Here is a 19,775-nt window from a genome sequence, read left to right as displayed (position 1 = left end):
ATAAAATTTGAAAGAAGGGTGAGTAGATCGTTAACATAGAAGTTGAAAAGTGTTGGTCCAAGAATAGTGCCCTGGGGCACGCCACTTAATACAGTTGTGGGAGAAGAGAAATGAGAAGTTCCTTGTGAATCAAAAACTCTGACACTCTGTGATCTTTCAGAAAGGAAGCCCATAATCCACTGTACAGCACCTTCATTGACACCTGCAGCCTTCAGTTTGATTATGAGGAATTCATGACAAACTTTGTCGAATGCTTTGGACAGATCAAAAAGAATCATGTCAACAGGAAAACTATTATCAAGCAGTGTAGTCACTAATTCAAATGTTTGGATGAGGTTAGTGTCCACAGATCAACCAGATCTGAATCCATGTTGTGATGTGGAAAGGATGTTATTGACCTCAAGATGTTCAATTAGAGCTTTATTAACAAATCTCTCAAGCACCTTAACAACTGCAGAGGTGTTGCTTATAGGACGGTAATTTTCTGCTGAGTCTCTTCGTTCCTTTTTATGGATCGGGGTTATATAAGATGTTTTCCAATCATGCGATAGTTCCCTATTTTGAGGAGATAACTGGAGCAGCATGCACAAGGGGTAACTGAGAGCTTTTCGACACTCCTTAAGAAGACGTTTATGAACGCCGTCTGGTCCCTCTGACTTATTTACATCAAGCTTTCCAAGGCTATGGAAAGCCATTACTTCACTTACTGACAGATCAGGCATAGGGAAAAGCACCTCATACGATGGAGGATCTGGTGAGGAGGTACCTAAGTTTTGGAAAAAGGCAGAAGCGAATTGTGCATTTAGAATGTCAGTCTTATCTATTGGAGATGAGTTTAGTACACTGTGGTCAACAAGGGCAGGAATAGTATAATGATTTGGGTTTTTAGAAGGGACATGTCTCCAGAAAGATTTTGGGTTTAACTTAATGTCAGAAGCTAATTTTTCCTCGGAAGCAGATTTCAGTTTTTTCACAAATCTGTCACACGATTCGGTACTGCCTCATAAATTGATAAAGTCTCCTGGTTTCTCTTCTTCATATAACGTTTCCAAGCTCTAGATTTCTGGTTAATCAGCTTCTTAACTTCCTTAGTGAGGAAGGGAAGTGTTTAAGGCTGTTTCCTAAAAATAACCCTAGAATGTTTCTTTTCAAGAGCAAGGAGAGTTTTTTGAAATTTAACAACGACACATTGACTCACACACAAGGCTATGGAAAGCCATTACTTCACTTACTGACAGATCAGGCATAGGGAAAAGCACCTCATACGATGGAGGATCTGGTGAGGAGGTACCTAAGTTTTGGATAAAGGCAGAAGCGAATTGTGCATTTAGAATGTCAGTCTTATCTATTGGAGATGAGTTTAGTACACTGTGGTCAACAAGGGCAGGAATAGTATAATGATTTGGGTTTTTAGAAGGGACATGTCTCCAGAAAGATTTTGGGTTTAACTTAATGTCAGAAGGTAATTTTTCCTCGGAAGCAGATTCCAGTTTTTTCACAGAATCTGTCACACCATTCCCTACTGCCTCATAAATTGATAAAGTCTCCTGGTTTCTCTTCTTCATATAACGTTTCCTAGCTCTAGATTTCTGGTTAATCAGCTTCTTAACTTCCTTAGTGAGGAAGGGAAGTGTTTAAGGCTGTTTCCTAAAAATAACCCTAGAATGTTTCTTTTCAAGAGCAAGGAGAGTTTTTTGAAATTTAACAACGACACATTGACTCACTGGTGATAAGCATTGACCAGTTTGCAGATGAAAGTTCCTGCTGCATTGCCTCATAGTCGGTGAAAGTCTGAAGAGGAAATTTAGGTTGAGGACGATATTTAATGTCAGTTCTGAACAGTTTTGGTTTTCTCCCCGAAATTGACCCCCTCCTCCTCAGAAAAGGGGAAGAAGGAGTCTCTGAGCCTTCCACTTGAGGTACATCCTACTATTTTTTTTATTCTGGGTATTTTTGAGTGTCTTTTCAAAATTCACCCCCCTCCCCTTCCATGCTCTTTAACACAAGTGTCAGTACTGTCAATATGGTAGGACGAAAAGTCATTTGTAAGATATCACAAGGTCATCTGTATGAATTTTTCTATGCTATCCTTATGAGAATGAGGTACAAAAAGTCATCTATATGACTTTAGTTCTGTTTTCTCTAAAAATAGCCCAGTAAAAAGTATAAAAAGTTATCTGTATGACTTTTTTTCTCATTCTGTAGACGTAGAGAAAACATAATTTTGTCTTATGTTTGACTTTATACTGCTTTCTTTTTAGCAATAATTGACAATATTGTGATTTCCAGATAAAAAGAAACAGTTTTCTACGATGTAAAATGTAGGTAGCCCAGAATAGCAGGATGAATGAAATTTACAGGAATGAATCCAGGGTCTAAAATATACACCCAGGAAGTTATGGCTTAGAAACTATTCCAGCCCTTTACTTAATCTATTGCATAGAAGATCATAGGATTACATGACAGGTCTAAGCTATCTAAACTAAATTTTGAGACAAATAGTTTTGAGTAAAAGTGGCTTGATTAGGGTTTTAGCCCAAAACCTAATGGCGTACTTTGTATTTCAATCCGACACTATTTTTAGGAATTCCAGGCTATTTTGTTTGATTATTTTGGGCTGTGTTCGTCTTAAACTAAGTTGCAGCTACCGACACAACCACGATTCCTCCATTCAAAATCTAAAGTTCTCAAATGTCTCCCCATTCTTTCTTTACCTTTAATTTTCAAAATTATTCCCAATTTGTTTTAGAGATCCAGCAAATTCCATGTTTAGATAGCCAGGATTTGTGATGGCTCATGGATTTCTTATAAAGTTCACGCACGCTGTCCCCCTCCTCCATCCCTCAAAAACGATTTCTAGAGGTGAAATCTTGATGCCTGAAACTAGGAAAATTTGCCTGACTTTCGAAAAAGGGGGAAACCTCTTCCAAAAGTCCAGAAATTTATTGAAAACTTTACCATAAAATTCTTAATATCAGAGAACCCTACTGTAAAGGTTTCAATCTACCTTCAGCGCAAATGTGGTTTATTATTTTTTTTGCCAGAAGAAAGATCAGAGATGCGTATTTACTATTATTTTTTTTCTTTGTTCTTCAAGGAAGTGATCACATTGAACCAAAGGTCCTAGAAGATAGGGGAGGGGTTTGTTTGAACAAAAATTAAATGTTTTAGTGCCCTTTTTAAATGATAAAAAAGCTGAAGGAGAACTAGCCCCCGCCCCTCCCTAGCCCTCGTTCCCCTATAGTCCTCAAACCGAACTTTAAATGTATATCTTGAGGGTTTTTGACAGAGAGAAAGTAATCCCCGGCAGAAACTCTGCATATAGCTATCAGCTCGAGAAATTCTCCGTGAGGGAACTTTTCTGCAGCAGAAACTTAACAGCGGAGGAGGGTTTGTTAGAGAAAAATTTCACACGAGGAGATTCCGCCAAAGTCTGAAAAATAATCAAAAATTAAATAAACATGTTTTTTCAAATGAAAGCATATTCAGGAGAGTTTTTAAGATGGAATCCATCATAAACATACCTAGGGGAAATTGTCAGTGAAGATGGACTTGTCCAGAGGAAATTTTGCATCAGCAACTATGAAGAAGTATCAGTGGCTCATTAAAGCGTGGGGAGGGGGATGAGTACTAATGTGGGAAGGGGATGAGTAGACAAAAAAAGCTGAAGGAGAACTATCCCCCGCCCCTCACTAGCCCTCTTTCCCCTATAGTCCTCAAATCGAACCTTAAATGTATATCTTGAGGGTTTTTGACAGAGACAAAGTTATCAGTGAAGATGGACTTGTCCAGAGGAAATTTTACATCACCAACTATGGAGAAGTACCAGTGGCTCATTAAAACGTGGGGAGGGGGATGAGTACTAAATGTGTCAAAAGGATCATTCTTACATTAACATTTTTTAATCTTTCGTAAGCATTGAGGTTAACATAGGTAATAATTAGGGGAGGAAGGATGTATAAGCTAATCTCTGTCCTTATTTGATTTAAATTAAGCCTTAACATAGGTATGCTCGACGACAGCACCCTCCTTACTGGATATTTCTTAAAAACAAATATTGCTGTCATTCTCATACCACGAACAAGTTTGGACAAGTTGAAGGGGGTCAACTGTGTCCTAAGGAAAATTAGGTAGGTTGGACATTGACAAATGTTACCAGGGGATTTTTTTAAAGATTGAAAGTATAGTATCTCTCAATTGTCATTTATATAGAATAGTAGTGAGGGGGGAATACTACTACGATACCATCCCTGGGGTAGGCAATATTAATATGGCACCCTCTCTAGGGTAGACAATACTAGTAGGACGCCCTCCCCAGGCGGTAGGCAAAACCACGTGCTAATAAGGCACTTACCCCTGTCTAGGCAATACGAACACGACGCCGTTCCCAGGGTAGCCAATACTACTGCAGTACCCTCCATGCAGTACCCTCCAGTGAGACAAGCGGCCAGTACGCCCCCCTCCCTCTGGATGCTTGCACTGCAATATTTAGCATGGATGAAAAGGAATAAATATTCAATACCTTTTGCATCTAGCTATAAGGTAAGATCTTCATTTTCAGCTCGAGCGAGCAAAAATTGGAAAACATGTATACTTTGACAAAAGCGGATTATCATAAAGTACCTTTTCCCTAATTGGATTATAAATGCTATTCACCTCCTGACTGCCTGTTGTTAGCTAAATCTACAAAGGACTTATGCATATTTTCTTTTCCTCAATGTTGAACAAATTGTTGTTTTTGAGGAAATAGGAATATAAGTTGAGATTTTTTAAAAGTAAAATATTTAGCATAATATTCGACGGGAAAAGTACATTATACAAGTATTAAAAATGTCTCGCTGGGGAATCACCTTTTCCGCTGGCAATTGCAGAGAATTTAATTACGTCTTTTTTAATGTAATCATGATTTTCAATAAAAAGGAAGAGCTCCCCCCGAATATTTTTGAAAAAAAAATATTCTAAGAATAAAAAGGTGAAACTACAATAAAAATTGTGTGTGAACCAAAATGGATAAATGATTATTCAACTGGTTACAAGCTAAGAGAGGAAAGTAACTGTCCAGCCAAGACAGATCAAGATGAATGAGAACGGATTCAAAAAGCACCAAAATATTCAATGATATTAGTATTGTATAATATTATATTTCACATTCTTTCATTAACAACGTGAAAAAATAATTTTCTGTCTTTATTCAAGGAGAATTCTAACCCGGAATTAGAAATATATTTTTGTTGTGACTGTCGTATCAGCATGTGCCAGTGTCATGATTTCAGCAATTCTTACTAGCCTAGTGCAATAAATTTAGGACTTGTGGAGGCTGGATTAGACGAGGAGAATCTGGAAGAAATGAGAAGAAAAATATGAGATGAAAAAACAAGAATGGAGACAAAACCAGTTTTATACAGGATAATCTCATCAATTTCTGGTATAGAAAGTGACCAATACTACAAAAAAAAGAAAGGACACCCTCTCCATTTGAAGAAAATTCACAAGCCCAAGAAAGGTATCGGAAGAGGAGATTCCATATGACAGATAAGGATCAGGAAGACAAAAAAAAAAGAGACCAAGATAAGATGGTTTCCTTACAGGGATAGCACACGATTTTCAAAATATATTAGAAAAGACAGCTATTAGAGAACTACGAACAGTAAAAGGCCAGGAAGATCCCTATGTGGCGAAAAAAAATAATAAGAAAACAGTATTGCTATATCAATCTGTGATTTCCTGCATGTGGTAGCCTTGGCCCAAGGACTTGGGAAAAGAAGGTTCATGCTAACCCTGATAATTAAATCTTCTGGCTCATTTATCAGGTTACATTTCCAAGGGATCTCTGGCATAGATCCTTCTGGGTCAAGGAGCGATTCTTGAAAGGTCTGAACACCCAAGGTCAAAAGTAAATCTGAGAGTACTGCAGATTTCAGTTTTTTCGCAAAAGACTAAGAAGATTCTTACCACTCGTCTTCCTTTCTAAGGTTGACGGTCCGGACGGTCCTTAACCATGATTTTATTTTTACCTGAGGCCTACAATTTTTGTATATAAGTTTCTAATCATTTAGATACTATACTAAACGCCCCCTGACTTCCCCTGAGATATTTGAGTTTATCCTGGCTCAGGGAAGAATATCAAAATTTTGAAAGTATAAATCCTTCTGGGTCAAGGAGCAATTCCTGAAAGTTCTGTTAACCCATGGCCAAAATTAAATCTGAGAGCACTGCAGATTTCAGTTTCTTCTTAAAAGACTAAGAAGATTCTTTCCACTCGTTTTCCTTTCTAAGGTTGATGATCCAAGCCTGAAACCCTCGTATATTTTCTTCACACTGCCTTGGCGGTTCGCAAAATTCATTCTTAACAATGTTTTTTTATTTTAGAATCAAGCCCAGATTATGAATATAAGCAGAACTTCAAAATCAGACACGAGATTTTGAGTATGGGCCGTGTCACAATATGGGAGTCATCAGACATCAGATCGTCTTTGCTGATCACTTTGCTTCATACTTTTTGGTCTTTTTAAATGTACACACAATTCAGTTTTTAACATATGAATGTCTTACAATTACTATATATTTAGTTTTTATGATTCATACTTCAGTGATTAATTTTGAATGGTTCATATTGTGTCTCTGATAATTGAAGCGGAAAAAAGCGAAAAAAAAAAAAAAATTCCGCTAGATAGAGTGTAAATATCAATTCAAATCTTTGAAGACTGGTTGCGAGTCTGTGGGCCTAAGCTACTGATTCCCTGCCACTAGATGTTTTTGTAATTGATGAAACGGCTAAAAAACAGTTTTATCTATCAATACTTCGTTCACCGTTCTATATCAGTATCCCCATCTTGTGGTGGATGATTTCTCCAGCTTAATAACAGTTATGCCAGTGGCTTTCTGAGCAATAATAAACAGTTGATAGCGCACATTGTTATTCGTAAAAAAACAACAACAAACAAAGGCAGCTTTTGAAGAATGGGGAAGAAAGACGCCATTAATCTCAAGTTCTGAATACAACCACCCAACAAAAGGTTGAGTCTTTGAGCGTGGCAGTGAATGTAAATTGTATATGGTGGAGCTACTTTAATACCAGCTTGTATACCTGAAAAGTGGCCGCTCAAGACACTGGCTTGGTATTTTCATAGAAAAATAAAAATAAATAAAAATTGCCCCCCCCCCTCTGGAAACTGAGTAGTCAATTTGCCGGCCCCCACCCAAAAGTCTATCCATGCAAAAGTCAATAGTTGTATAAAATTGTGTTATATTTATAAGATGCAGAAACAGAGAAGATCTGAGTCACTTATGACTCACAAATGATTCAGAACAGATTCAAGAACACACCCAAAGAAATAAGGAGTACATAGTATGTATAAACAGAGGATTACTACTCCAGAATCACGTTGCTGATATTTGTAATTTTATTACGGATAGTATGTCACCTTGTTTTATTGTAATGAAACTCAGGCACCGTGGATTTTACAACAAAGCAATTAAAATATATCGTGAAAAATGAAATAGAAATATAAATGTGATCGGGAATCACAAATTTTAGTTATGTTTGAGAGTAACCAAAAATATTGTAGCACGGATACTTCCTGTTACACGCCTCTTTTTACCCATATAATAACAGATCAAAATTTAGCGATATTAGTTTGATTAAAATTGTAGCAAGGTCCATTAATTGTGTTGCGAGAGAAACACTTTGGTTTTGTCGTGGTTTTTTTTTTTTTGTTCCAAGCACCCCGATTTCAGCTTATTCCTAGAAAGTGGTAAGGGTCTAACCTCTGCGGTTTTTACGGAAAGTGTGGACCTTAGGCCGGATTGATGAATATGACTTTACATTTTGGAAAGCTTCGTAGAACTCTTGCCTGGGGCCAAAAAGGATGGTTTTTGCTTGTCCTTGAGCCAGAGCCTATAGTGTGTGAAGCGAAGAGGAGTTGTATAGCCTATGTCAGAGAGGACTATCTGAAGTTATGCAGCCAAGCTTTCGTTTCATCAAACCATGTTTCTGCTTTCGAGTGGAAAGCTCCGTTCTAGCAGGCAAGCAGGCAGGCACCAGTTTCAAATTGAAGATGGACTAAAATCTATAAGTGTTAAATATATGCGACAGTTACCCTGCCCCACAGCCAATATATCTTCTTTGAGTGATAAATAGAAAAATTTAGAGAAGCAAAAAAGCGGCATTTTCCCACGGGTCCGAAAGTGCTGCCATCTATTGTTTCTACCCATTTCTGTTCGTGATTTCAGCTGAGTTTATCATTCGGTTTTTCGCACTTGGGATTGCGGTAAAGAAATGGTATCAGATGTGCCTCTTAAACTTTAAAAGTTCTCTCATTGCTAAAGAAATTAGAGTTTATCCTTTGCTCCTTTCTAAGTGATGACGTTAGAAAGTTAGCCTACGGCAAAAAAGTCAACTTTTGAACTAAGACAGATAGATTTTTTTTTCGACGGCAGTCGATAGCTTTTGATGAGCTGATCAAAGTATATGTCATCCATTTTTTTTGTACAAAAATTCCTTCATGAGATATACCAGTTTGAAAGTTTAAAGGGGTTGACAACTTCAGTAGTAAGGTACACACTGAAACCAAAAATAGGCCGATACCAATTGTGAGACATATAGGGGAGTTGTAAGCAACAGTCGGCTGTTAGCTCATAATCATCCTCGGCAATGAGGGGTTCGCAACTCTTACTAGTTGGTGTACCTATTTTTTGTTTCCGTTGTGTTTGATGGTAAGACCAATTTGGTTCCAGTGGTAAGACATGTAGGGGACTTTTAAATAATAATCGGCTGTAAGGCTACAATCATCTTTAGCAATGAGGAGTTTGCAACTTTTGCGAGTTGGTGTACCTAGTATGTATTTTAGCATCCTTACAGATTAACAACTTCAGCGTTTAGTCGCAGCGAGGAAACAAAACCAAAGTGTTGCTCTCGCAACACTTTCCTCGGCGAAGCCGAGCAAAGGTTGCCGCAACATCTCACGTTGCCCATGCAACGTAGATCTAATTTCATCTTTGGGGAGAACATGATCCTTATAGTCCCGGGAGAAGGAGTATCAAGTTATGCAGTCTCCCCACCGCTCACATATAGTATTTCTTATCGCAGAATATACAAAATTTTATTATGGGAAGGGGTATTTTTGTGGGAAGGTTGTCTTTGGGGGGTATGAAGACTTTCCGTTGAAATAATAACCATGATATGGAGATTCAGGGTAAATTTCTATGGCAAATTTTAAACAGAAAGCGAGAAAGGATTGCTTGTCAAAATTTGAAAAATAATCAGAAAGTCGATTTATAAAACAGTTTTAAACTTAAGACAAACAAACCTATTTTAGTTATGAATGGGGCTGCCCCTTTATCATCCCCCGCTCTTTAACCCTAGGAACGACGTATGAACGGATGATAGATGGAATTATCTATCAACAAATGAAATGACATCACTTTTTATACAATCCTAAAAATGGCTTGTCCCAGATTTGCCCTTGTGACTCGGACTGTGGTTTTTTGGCTTTTTCTACAATTAGTTATAGCTTGATGCATGCCCACAACTACTTGATTTTAATTCATTAAATTGAATTTCGAGAAAAGCAGTAGGCTAACATTACAAAAAGATTGGTGTTTGCTTTCTCTATTTAGTTACAAGTAATTTTTTTAATTTAAAGAAATAATATTAATAGAAATTAAGTACGAGACAAAAAAATATATATATTCTGTTGTTGTTTGTGGAACACGTATTTTGGAACATTTACTTTGGCAGCCAACATCATTACCTTATGAACAATAGGTTAGTTAAATTGAGAATGTATAGCATCGGCTATTTCTATTGAAAGCTACAATTTTTTTTTGTCAGATCTAAGTTTTATTTACTCAAAAATATGGACAGAATTTCTTTGTTTCAAGCTAAGATTCGTAATCTGAATTTGTTTCAAAAAAGTATTTATATTAAAATCACCTATAAATGGTGGCTTCTACGAAGCATGAAACCAACTTATTTCATTGAACGAATTTACTTTTGTTAAGATGAAAAATATCCAAATTTTGTGCATATATTTACCTAAATTGATTGTCCTGTTTGAAGGTTCAGCTTTAAAGTGATGAGTCAAAACTAAAATAGAGATTTACACATAATAAAAAGGCAAAAAAACACCACAGCTTCTTTAACTTATCTTAGGCTGAAGCTAAGCAAAGAACATCATTAAAAAATATGTAACTTATAAAATTTCAGAGAATAGTTTGCCACTACAATCCTTCAAAACCTTCAGCCATCAATATGCATTATTTCTTTCTTCATTCATTCTGTCCAGTAATCTTTTAGGATTTTTTTAAATCCCAATTTACCATCGGCACATACCCTTGAAAATTTTATGTCGTAAAGATAAAACGAAAATTCATTTATTAATGCAAATGTCCATTTTTAACCTGAAGCAAAACTACACATGATCATCTTTTAATAGAGAGCTAGGTAAAGTGTCGACTCAAAATTAAATGGTCATAGAATACGAACCAATAAGTGTCATATGATTCGAACCACTAGAACAGCATTAGTATAAAATACAAAATTATACCTGTAGCCACCCGAATAAGACATCGAAATCTTGGAAGAAAGCCTAATGACAGTAATGCCTCTAAAAACAAATGAAATTTGGCGGATCAAGCAAAAAAGGTTGTTTTTCCCTGAAAGCGGAGCACAGTGAACCAGTGGCTGGCGTTTACCTCCTTCCCCTCCCTCACACAGAAAATACCCCTGCGCTTACCCTCCTGCGGAAAATAGCCCCCGTTGAAACTACCCACTAGGAATCCCCCCGAAATTTACCCTCGTTAAGTACCCCCCCCCCCAAGAAAAATAAGGTCTTCGAAATTTGAGAATTTTGTATGACTTCTTTTTTTATTTTCCGAAGGGGAAGGAATTTTGTACTTGTGTCTTATACGCCACTCACTCAAGTTTACGCTGTGTAAAACTTGTAAACTTTTAAAACTTTCTCATGCTGTATAACTTGTAAATCGTAAACTTGAGTGAGTGGCGTATAAGGCACAAGTACCGTTAACGATGTATGAAACTTGACAACAAACCAGTTTCATCGTTAGTTTTTCCGATACTTTAGAAACAAATTTGGGCTATATACTTGCACATTCGGTGGAAGGGTTAAAATATAGCGGATGTGCACGTAAAACGGGTTAGGTACAATTATGCTGCATATTATGAAGTAAGAGCTGTTTTCTGACTTCAAACTGTCCAAATACTTTACCCCCACCCTCCTTATTTGCAAATATATAACCCAAATTATATATATTTCCCATTTATTCTGTCACTTGTCTTAGTCTTGTCTCACGTAAAGTTAAAAGAAATGAACTAAGAAACCGGTTTGTTCTCAAGTTTTACATAGTGTAAATTTGAGTGAGTTGCCTATAATGCACGAGTACCAAAATTCTTTCCCCCTACAAAAAAAACTCAAACAGAATTCACAAATTTGGAAAACCTTATTTTACACTGGGGGAATTTCCTGGGGGAGGGGGTATATTTTCCAAGAGGATGGGGTATTTTTCGCTTGGAGGAGGGTATTTTTTGATGAGGAATATTTTAGTTTTATGATGAGGCATAAAACTACCAACAATCACCCTAATTAAATATATGAAATCCAAAACGAACAGAAATTACAATAAATAACTGTGTCAAAGTCAAAACAAGCAGAAATTAATATGAGTAGAGCTCAAAACCCAATTTGATTTGGGGAATGGGGGAAATTGCCACCTCAAAACGGAATTTCGATACCAACAGATTTTTAAGTCGGATTTTAATGCTGATTATTAAATATACAAGTTACATCAAGTTTAGTCCTACCCATCAAAAGTTACGAGCCTGGCAACATTTTTCTCGTTTTCAAAAAAAGGGGAAATACTCCCTAAAAAAATTTAATATAATAATAAAAACCGTTTTTTTCAACTGGAAGTAAGGAGAAAAATTAAAACTTAAAACGACCAGAAATTATTACTTTTATGAGCTCAAAGCCCAATTTGGGACTGTAACCTCAGGACCCAAGTATTCCCCTCAGACCTCAGTTTACCCCTCTCATAGCTGAGATTTAGTTTCTGCAAAAAAAAAACTTGTCAAAACTTAGTTAAGCCTGCATAATTCAAGTATCCAGAGAAACAGGTCAGTTTTCTTTAGTAAATATTTGCCTTTATGGTGATAAATGCTAAAGATATTCAACACCACAAATTCGACCTAAATTTCAGAATATCAGCAAAAAGAAAAAATAATTGTTCTTTTCTTCTTTGTTCTTAATTGTTGTACTTTCTCTGTGACTGCGCAATTTTGCAAGTGGAGGTATTTTCCACGGGGGAGTTATCCGTAGGAAATTCAAGTTATTTAATTTTTTTTTTGGCAATTTCCTTGTAGAAGTTCAATTACAGCTTTGACAATTAGTCACTAAATATTGTATACTTTGGCTAGACCAGTCACGATGTTCTTTCCTTTGCTTATTCAAAAAAGCTCCATCATTTCAATTAGTCAGTAAGTTAATTCTCCACTTGCAAAATCATAGAACAAGTTAATGGAAGTTTTTTCTTGTGAAAAGAAAGCGTGAACTTGAAGCTGACGGTAAGAATTCGTGATTCACAGGTTGTATAAGATATCTTCAAAACTAGCTGGTTATATTTTTCCAATCTTATTAGAATTCCGAAACTAAAGCTTTGCCGAAAACACAAAACTTACCCCCCTCTCCCACCCTAATAGCAAAATACTCTTTTTGAACAAACAGTTGAATGTTTAGTCTGTAGAAACATGTGTTTATATATATATATATATATATATATATATATATATATATATATATATATATATATATATATATATATATATATATATATATATATATATATATATATATTTATTTATTCCAAAACCTAGCTTATTGTTTTCCAAATTTATTACGTTCTGTCAAACAGTCCGTTGTAAAGAATTCTAGTAAAAAGGAACCCGGCTCAATAGTAACCGAAACTCTAAAAAACGGAATTTTGATACCAATAGATATTTAAGTCAGATTTTAATGTTGATTATTAAATATATAAGTTTCATCAAGTTTAGTCCTAACCATCAAAAGTTATGAGCCTGAGAAAATTTGACTTATTTTCAAAAAAAGGGGAACACCCCCTAAAAGACATAGATCTTTAATGAAAATCACACCATCAGATTCAGCGTATGATGGCACCCTATTGCGGAGTTTCAAGATCGTATCTGTAAAAATTTGGAATTTGCATTTATGTCAGAAGAAAGATCACGGATGAATGTTTATTTGTTTTTTTTCCAGGGGTTATCGTATCAACACAGTGGTATTAGAATGTCGCAAGAGGGATCATTCTAACGAAAACTAAAAGTTCTAGCGCCCTTTTTAGTGATAAAAAAAATGGAGTGAAACTTGGTACCTTTCCACGCTCATTTTTTCCCAAAGTCACCGGATCAAAATTTTGAGATAGACATTTTGAGTTAGCGAAAAATTTAATAACTATGTCTTTTGGACGTCTTAATCCCCCACAGTCCCCGGGGATAGTGCTGCAAGTTATGAACTTTGCCCATTGTTTACATATATTATTGGTTATTGGGAAGTATACAGACATTTTCTGGGGGGTGATTTCTTCTGGTGGTGGGGGGAGGGGTCAGTGGGAGGATATCTCAATGGAGGAATTTATCATGGTGGAAGAGAATTTCCGCGAAGTGGGGGCGCTGGATTTTCCAAGTGTAATTTAAAAAACAATGAAAAATTAAATGAAAAACCCAGTTTTTTCTACTGAAAGTAACGAGCGAAATCAAAACTTAAAACGATCAGAAATTATTACGTATATGAGGGGGTTCGTTCCCTCCTCAATGCCTCGTTCCTTACTCTAAAGTATTTTTAGTAATTTCAAAAGAGCTATTTATTCTAATTAAATTGTCTTTGTGATTAAGGAGTCATTCTTATAGAATTGAAGCAAAATTCAAGCCTTAGTGTAAAGAGCAAGGCATTGCCGAGGGGACAAACCCCCTCCGTAATAAAAAAATACGACTATAGAAGTTCGTTACGTAAGTTACACATACTTACTAATAAGAACGTTCGTAAATAAAATTAAAAGTTCTAGTGGCTATTTGAGTAACTAAAAAAATTGGAGGTTAACTTGGCCCCCACCCGCCCCTTTTTTTCAAAAACGTCTAATCAAAACTTTGAGAAAATCATTTAGCCCAAAAAAAGCAAAAATTAATAAACGAATTTCGTTATAATGATTCATATATGATGAGCCAAAATCGAAACCTGTATTAAATTTTTTTTAAGCGAAAGTAAGGAGCGATATTAAAACTTAAAACGAACAGGAATTATTCCATGTATGAAAAGGGCTATACCCTCCTCAACACCCCGCTTTTTACGCTAAAGTTGGACTTTTTGTCACAGTGCTACTTTTTAAAACAATAAAAAAATTAACGTAAAGAGCAGGGCGCTGAGGAGGTGACAGCCCATTCCACATACGGATTAATTTCTGTTCGTTTTAAGCTTCAATGTCGCTCCTTACTTTCAGTTAAAAAAAACTTGTTTTCTTTTTATTTAATTTATTGCATAAGATGATAGTTCAAATAGATTGAACTTCCAGGTAAGGTCGCTTTGCTCTTCATATACTCTTTGGGCTGAGAAAATCCTCTTCATCCTTGTTTTCATTAGATAGTTATTTAGCAAGTCTAGATAATCTTAGAAATTATCCAAATTATATTTTGGGGGCAGATTTTAATGCCAAGAGCTCACTGTGGTTTAAGGCCTTGATTAAATGAACTTGAAAACATCGAGGTTCAAAATTGAAGTTAGGGTAGCCTTTTGTTTCTTAATTCTCTAGAGACCATCGATTATCAAAAACCCTTCAAACAGCACTTATTCATTGGCGGAAATCGCAGGTTAATTGTACCAGCTTGTTAATCTAGTCTCTAAGGCAATCTGAAACGATTCTTTCTGGCAAAAAACTTGTAAAAATTTCAGGTAGCTGAAAATATTCTATGGGACTGTTCGAAAGCAGGAAAATACATCGGAAAATGGTTGCAATCATCTTACAGGTTATTGTCTTCTGCTCATGATAGTACCGATTTTGTTCTAAATGTAATATCCTTCATACAGTACACTTGTGAAAAAGAGCTGGATATTTTGTAAGATTTTTAAGCAATTAGAGGAAATAGAGCAAAATCCTAGCAAATATTTTGTAACATCTTCAAGAAGATACGGCTTGATATTAAAAGCGGTATCTTCCACCATTGAATACTTTTTAAATATAAATTTTCGATTTTAACATGGGATTTTCGAGTTCCATCAGTTCACTTAATCACAGCCTTAATAATATTTCTTCTGATTTGAAAGGTAAATCCGTCAAGGATTTTGTTGCCAGGAAATCTTTAGTAGTAGTGAATGACACAGATATGCCAACTTATGAATATTCGTATTCAGCCCCGACGTCATAGTAGTACTAAAATTTGTTGACAGCTGGGAACTGACAAATAACCCCAATCTTTATCTGATCACTTGTATATCAAGTTTAACCTAGTTTTTGAGGCGGATATTGTGGAAATTTGTAATCACGTCAAGTATAATTACTGAAAAACTAACTGGAATGTTTTTAGCAAGGTTATTTTAAATGAAATAGATATCAAGGAATCAATTCCAGTGAGTTCCCAAAAGTTCCCTGGCTTTCCCAAAAAGTATTGGGAAAAGTATTTTGGGAAAAGACTTTCCCAAAAAGTATTCACGGTGGTGGATTTGAGAATTGTCAGACTTTAGAAAGCGTATAGACGATTGCTACGAATACTTAAATCCTGTAATTCTCTCGAAAATGAGGCCAATTTAGGGAATACAAAAAAATAAATATAAACTGGGCATTTTAAATACTAAGAAGAGTGACTGGAATAAATTTTGTACAGATAAACCAAATTTGGATCCATGGTATACAATCCACAAAATCTGTAAAAATAATAATGCCATTGTTCAGTCACTACACGTAGCAAAAGATGGCAGCAGCTAGACTGATTCCGTGACAGAACATATTGCTAAATATGTGGTTTTTACCGAAGGATCATTCAACTGATAGTAATTACCATGGTGAAGTTAGAGCAGAACTTACAGATTTTTAACTAATGGCACACCAGGTGTTACCAAAGTCTCTTCGAATGAAATAAAAGATAATTAAAGGTTCAAAGGCCCCAGGCCCAAATTAAATTCTAAATTTAGCACTAATTAAAAATATCAATGTCCTTGCTCCTAGTTTAGTAAAGCTAGTGAACAGTTGCTTAAAAATTTCATATATCCCGAAAAATTGGAGAAATGCAAATATATTGCTTTAAAAAAATGGTAAAAAGGATGACGGCAATTCAGCTTCATATCGTCTGATTAGCCTACTCTCAAATCTTGGTAAATATATGAGCGTGCCATTGTGAATAGAATGATTGCGATTAGCACTAAAAATAGTTGGCTTTGGCCACTGCAGTTTGGCTTCCGGAGTGGGAAAAATACTATTGATGCAATAGATAGTATTGTTACCACGGTGGAGGAAAACATGCAGAAACAAATATTTAATTTATGTATATTTTCAAACAGTTCGTGGTAACGAACTGTAGAATGGTGCGACCCATCTCAATAGTAACTGAAACTTAAAATAATAGAATTTTGATAGTAATAGTTACATCAAAAGAATTGTATTTTATTGCTGATTTTAAATATATAAGTTTCATCACGCTTAGTCTTACCCATCAAAAGTTAAAAACCTGAAAAAAATTGCCTTATTTTAGAAAATAGGGGGAAACATTCCCTAAAAGTCAGAGAATCTTAACGAAAATCACACCATCAAGTTCAGTGTATCAGAAAACCCTCTTCTAGAAGTTTCAAGCTCCTATTTAAAAAAAAAAAATGCAGAATTTTGTATTTTTTTGCCAGAAGACTAATCATGGATGCGTATTTATTTATTTTTTCGTTTTTTTTCTTGTTTTTTTCCCCAGGGGTGATTGTGTCGACCCAGTGGTCCTAGAATGTTGCGAGAGGGCTTTTTCTAACCGAAATTAAAAGTTCTAGCGCCCTTTTTAAGTGACCAAAAGTTGGATTGCACCTAAGCCCCCTCCCACGCTAATTTTTTCCCCAAAGTCACTGGATCAAAATTTTGAGATCGCTATTTTGTTCAGCATAGTCGATAAACCTAATAGTTGTGTATTTCAGGTCGACTTAATCACCCAGAGTCCCCGGGGGAAGGGCTATAAGTTACAAACTTTGACCATTGTTTACATATAGTAATAGTTATCAGGAAGTGTACAGAAGTTTTCAGGGGGACTTTTTTGCGTCGCGGGGGATGGGCCGTGGGAGGGAATTACGTGGGTGGATCTTTCCATGGAGGAATTTATCATGAGAGAAGAGAATTTCTATGAAGGGGGCGCAGGATTTTCTACCATTATTTTAAAAACAATGAGAAAATAAATAAAAAAAAAGTTTTTCAGCTGGAAGTAAGGAGCAGCATTAAAACATAAAACGAACAGAAATTACTACGTATATAAGGGGTTGTGTCTCAAGCACAATCCCTCGCTCTTTCCGCAAAAGCATTTTTAGTAATTTCAACTATTTATTATACGGCCTGTCTGATTCATGGGCTATTGGAATAGGGATAAAATTCAAACTTTAGTTTACAGAGCGAGGTTTTGACGAGGGGGCAAACCCCCACATATAGTTAATAAAAATATACAAATATAGGAGTTTCTTACGGAAGTTAATTCGTAAGTTACGTATATTTATTACTAATAAAAACGTACGTAAAAAATTAAAAAGCTCTAATTGCCTTTTTAAGTAACCAAAAATTGGAGGGCAACTAGGCCTCCTCCCCCACGCTTATTTATCAAAATCGTCCGATCGAAACTACGAGAAAGCTATTTAGCAAAAAAAGCAATTAATATGCAAATTTCGTTTTAATTATTCATGTTTGGTGGAACAGAATCAAAACATGTATTAATTCAAAAACATACAGAAATTAAATAAAAAAGGACAGTTCTTTTTTAACTGCAAGCAAGGAGCGACATTAAAACTTAAAACGAACAGAAATTATTCCGTACATGAAAGGGGTTGTTCCTTACTCAACGCCTCGCTCTTTACACTAATTTTTTTTATTGTTTTAAAAAGTAGAGTTGTGAGAAAGTCAAACTTTAACATAAAGAGCGGGACGTCGGGGAAGGGACACCCCCTTTCATATACGGAGTAATTTCTGTTCGTTTTAAGTTTTAATGTCGCTCCTTACTTGCAGTAAAAAAACTTATTTTTTATTTATTCTTTAATACAGCTCAAACACATGTGGTAACCGCTCTCACAGGAGTACTTCGCATGGATTCCACAGCATTGGAATTAAGTATATTAAGATACGGAAAAAATGGTCAACCTCAAAATTGGTCGAGGGTTTTAAGTTCTACTTTGAATGGAATTAGCTATTCACCACATCATATCCATTATACTGATTATACCGACCAAATTATTGCGAATTTTTGGGGTCCTTCCTTTAATGACTTTAGTGAATCTTAGCCCTTTCATATAGACTATAAATCTTTAAATGAGATTTTGTATGCAAAATTGTTTGATTAGTTTAAAAATTCTGTTACCACATGGTCGGCTAACTTTTTTGAAAATAAAGATGACCTTATCTCTGTATCAAAAATCCACCCAAAGAGCAGATTAACACAGCTTATTACAGGGCATACAAGATTCTTTCACTTTTAGCATAGGATTGGGAAAGCTGACTCTTTAATGTGCTTGTGTAGTTTAATGGAAACATGAAGTCATCTTCTATTTGATTGATGTGTATATTGTAGAGCACGTATAGTAATGAAGTTTGAATTAAGTGAATTAAGAGGCTTGACTTTTAGTTAGTGTTTATGTTTTTTTTTATTGCACTTGGTATTAACCAAGTGACATGTAGCAATCACAAATTCTGTCGGTCTGTCTGTCGGTCCCGGTTAGCTAGGGCGATAAATTTGGCAGGCGCATCAGGGACCGGACGAGATTAAATTAGAAATAGTTGTTTTCCCGATTTGACCATCTATGGTCGGTTAATTAGGAAAAAATAGGAAAAATGAAGTATTTTTAACTTACGAACGGGTGATGGGATCTAAATGAAATATGATTTTTGGAGGGATATCGTGTCTCAGTGCTCTTATTTTAAATCCCGACCGGATCCGGTGACATTTGGGGAGTTGGAGGGGGAACCTAAAATCTTGGAAAACCCTTAGATTGGAGTGATCGGGATGAAACTTGGTGGGAAAAATAAGCACAAGTCCTAGATACGTGATTGAGATAGCTGGAACGGATCAGCTCTCTTTGGGGAAGTTGGGGGAGGGTTAATTCTGAAAATGTAGAAAAAATGAGGTATTTTTAACTGACGAACGGGTGATCGGATCTAAATGAAATTGGATATTTAGAAGGATATTGTGTCTCAAGAGCTCTCATTTAAAATTGCGACCAGATCCGGTGACATTGGGCGGAGTTGGGGGGAGCCTTAAATCTCGGAAAACGCTTAGAGTGGAAGGATCGGGATGAAACTTAGTGGGAAAAATAAGTAGAAGTCCTAGATACGTGATTGACATATTTGGAACAAATACGCTCTATTTGGGGGATTTGTGTGTGTGGGGGGTAATTCTGAAAAAAATAGAAAAATTAATGTATTTTTAACTTACGAAGGAGTGATCGAATCTTAATGAAACTTAATATTTAGAAGGACCTTGTAACTTAGATTTCTTATTTTGAATCCCGACCGGATCCAGCATCATTGGA

Source organism: Artemia franciscana, chromosome 8 (genome assembly GCF_032884065.1).
Source record: "Artemia franciscana chromosome 8, ASM3288406v1, whole genome shotgun sequence".
Classification (NCBI taxonomy): Eukaryota; Metazoa; Arthropoda; class Branchiopoda; order Anostraca; family Artemiidae; genus Artemia; species Artemia franciscana.
This window is presented reverse-complemented; position numbering follows the sequence as displayed.